Below are 3317 nucleotides of genomic sequence, written 5' to 3' on the forward strand. Positions count from 1 at the left end.
TATATATATATATATATATATATATACTTGTAAATGTGTATGCATAAGAAGGCCTGGCTGCATAGCGGACTTCAAGTTGAGCTAACAGCAGGGTCGGTAGTTTGAATCTACCACACACTCCGTGGAAGAAAGGAAGCCTTTCTGCTCCTGTAAAGATTTACAGTCTGGGAAACCCTATACAGAGTCGCTATGAGTAGGGATGGATTCGACGGCACATCACCACCACCACCACCACAATAAACTGAGTTCATTGCTTGTTTGTGTATGTATGCCTGTTTCAGCGTTTGTTTTGGTGGTGTTTTGCTTTTTATTCTGGTACTTTTTTTTTTTTTTTTAATTTTTTTTCCTGTGAAGTGGTAAGGACATACCTATGTGGGTGTGAGGAGAATGAGGGGACTCACTTTAAATAGTTGGATATTCCTAGACTCAAACATATGGTGAAGAGGAGGAGTTCCAAAAAAGAATAAAATGTTAAATGTGGGCTTTAGAAGAGGAAATGCTTCTTGCTCTCTGGACATTGGTCACAAGGAAATGAGCCTAGAGCAAGGAGAGGAAATACCTTGATAACAGATAGCAGACCACAAGATAACAAAAGAATATGATATATTTTATGAACCATATTGCTTGGTTGTGTGTCCCTATCTGTTCACTGCCCCCCACCCCACCCCACACACCTTTTTATTGTCTATGAGTTTTAAGTGGAATCTTTAAATGTTAACAGCCATGTCTCAGCTATACCAAAAAACCCACACCCACTGCGATCAATTTGATTCTGACTCCACTACACTATACGCCAGAATAGAACTGCTCCCTAGGGTTTCCAAGGCTATAAATCTTTGCAGGAACAGATAGCCTCATCTTTAGAGAATACTTATGTTCACATTTGAGCTAGATTTTAAAGCGTGAACACCAACTTCGACTTGTCCCCACTCTCTGGGCCCATGGAGTTGCAGCAGCAATGATTATTGAACATTGTTTCCATCCATTTTTTTCCCAGATGGAAAATCTCTCTGTGTCAAAATTTGGGTGATATTAGACTTGATTTATTAAGACAATTCTGTTCTCCTTACAAGATTACCATTGTTGTTGTTGTTAAGTGCCATTGAGTCCAACTCATAACAACCTTGCATAGAGTTTTTTTTAAATCTTTGAGGAAGCAAAACATTTCATCGATCTCCCATGGAAAAGCTGCTGAGTTTGAATCCCAACCTTGTGGTTCACAGTCCAGGGCTTATCCTACAACACCACACCAGCAGATAGAATCTTGTTTATTCTGAAATATAATTATTGGTCAACACAAAAGCATATGTTTCAATGGGAGAAATAGGTGTGAGACCAGGAGGTGATTTTGTAGGAGACAGGGAGCAAAAGGTGGAAACTAAAAGAGGTTAGAAATATCAAGATGGAGAAAGAGGAGGCTTTTTGCTTCTGCAAAGACTTACAGCCACAGAAACCATATAAAAGGGTCACAAGGAGTTAGAACTGACTCCATGGTACTTAAAAACAACAAAAAATACAAAAGACAAACTTGGATTACTTCATTCCATTGGCTAGGGTGAAGTATATTTACTTTAAACTGGATGTGGCCAACAGGCCCTATTATTAAGTCTTTTGTCCTTTGTACCCAATGGTGAGTAGAGGGGAGGTGTAGGGTGGAGGAAACTTATGAGAAAAGCTTAGAAATACTTGACTTTGATAGGCTACACACCAGGTGACAGTCTCCTTCAAAGAAAGCAGTGTTTCTTATTGATTCCCAGAGAATTCATGAAAGGAGGTATTAGTGTGTTTTATATCTCTATATTATATATGCAGGGGCTTCAACAAGTTCACGGAAAAATATAATGAAAAGATAATGACTTTTTTTTCACAAGCTTTATGAAGCTCAATTGTATAAGGAGAAATTGTTGTTGTTCAGTCCTGTCAATTGGTTCCGACTCATAGTGTGTAGGGTTTCCAAGGAGAGGCTGGTGAGCTTGAACTGCTAACTTTACAGTTCAAACCAACCTTGCAGTCTAGCACATCAACCCACAGCACCACACCAAGATTCCATAAGAAGAAGGAACATCAAAAATAATATATTCCCTTTTCTTCAATGCCCTGGTTTGCTGTATTGTTGATAATTCTAGTGCAGGTTATCATCTCAAAGAAGTCAGTTGGTTTGATGACTTGCTATAGCCTTTGAATAGCAGTTAGATACACATTTTGGATCCCTTATATGTATACAAGTGCCTCACTTGGCAGCATCATAGGAAAAGCTTTGGGTCACATTGACAATCTAACAGGAGATAATCAAGTTTGCATTTTATTAAGATCACCCGGCATCCTTGTCACCAGTCTCGAACTTGCATGGGGGTGGGGGAGGCTCAGGAAGTAGTGTTTTTCATCATTGCTCTTTTATTTTTCAGTGTCTTTACCTGCTAGGTTCCAGAAGAATCTCTGAATTTTTAGTTTAGGGTCAATTTGACTTAGTCAGTGGGTAGAAAGTAATTATTTGTAATAAATGTTTCTTAGGAAATTTACCATTTGTAATATTTTAAAAAAGACTTTAGGGTACCTTGTTTTGAAAAATATGGAAAACCAAGCCCTGCCAGACAAGCAAATAGGAAAATAAAAGGGAGCAAATCCACAATCACGTGGCCCTTTTATTTGCAAAGGGGTCAGTCATGGAAACCCATATTTGCCCATGAAAGTTCAATTATCATCGCAACAGAGATGGAACACAAAGTTCAAGTATATTTCAAAGAATTTCACCAACAACTTAAATAAATACTGGCATAATTTAATTATATTTAAGTGTTTTATTTATTTTCTCTCTCACACAACATATTTAACTCCTTGTATTTTTCCAATGCGTTTTAAAAATTAAATTAGGCTTTCATATAATTTTATCCTATAGTGAAATGTTTTGTGTATGGAAAGTATTATTACCCACATTTTGAGATAATATGCATAATGCTAACGCATTACATTTGTATAATAGTCTGAGGGTATATTCCCTTATCAAAACAAGTCTTTGTAGTATCCCACCATAGTAGATAAAGAAAAACTGCAAGCCTCCATTTGCAATATTGAAGGATTCTTTGAATAAAATATTGAACAATGATTAAGTATCAAAATACACTGGAAGGAATAGACAGAGACACTACACCATAGAGAACTGGTCGACATTCAGTCATTTCAGGAGGTAGCATATGATCAAGAACTAATAGCATTGAAGAAAGATGTCAAAACTGTATTGAAGGCAGTGATGAAAAAATGAATCTCTAGGAATGGATGGAGTACCAGTTGAAATGTTACAACAAATGGATGCAACACAG

Source organism: Chrysochloris asiatica, unplaced genomic scaffold, assembly GCF_000296735.1.
Source record: "Chrysochloris asiatica unplaced genomic scaffold, ChrAsi1.0 scaffold00181, whole genome shotgun sequence".
Classification (NCBI taxonomy): Eukaryota; Metazoa; Chordata; class Mammalia; order Afrosoricida; family Chrysochloridae; genus Chrysochloris; species Chrysochloris asiatica.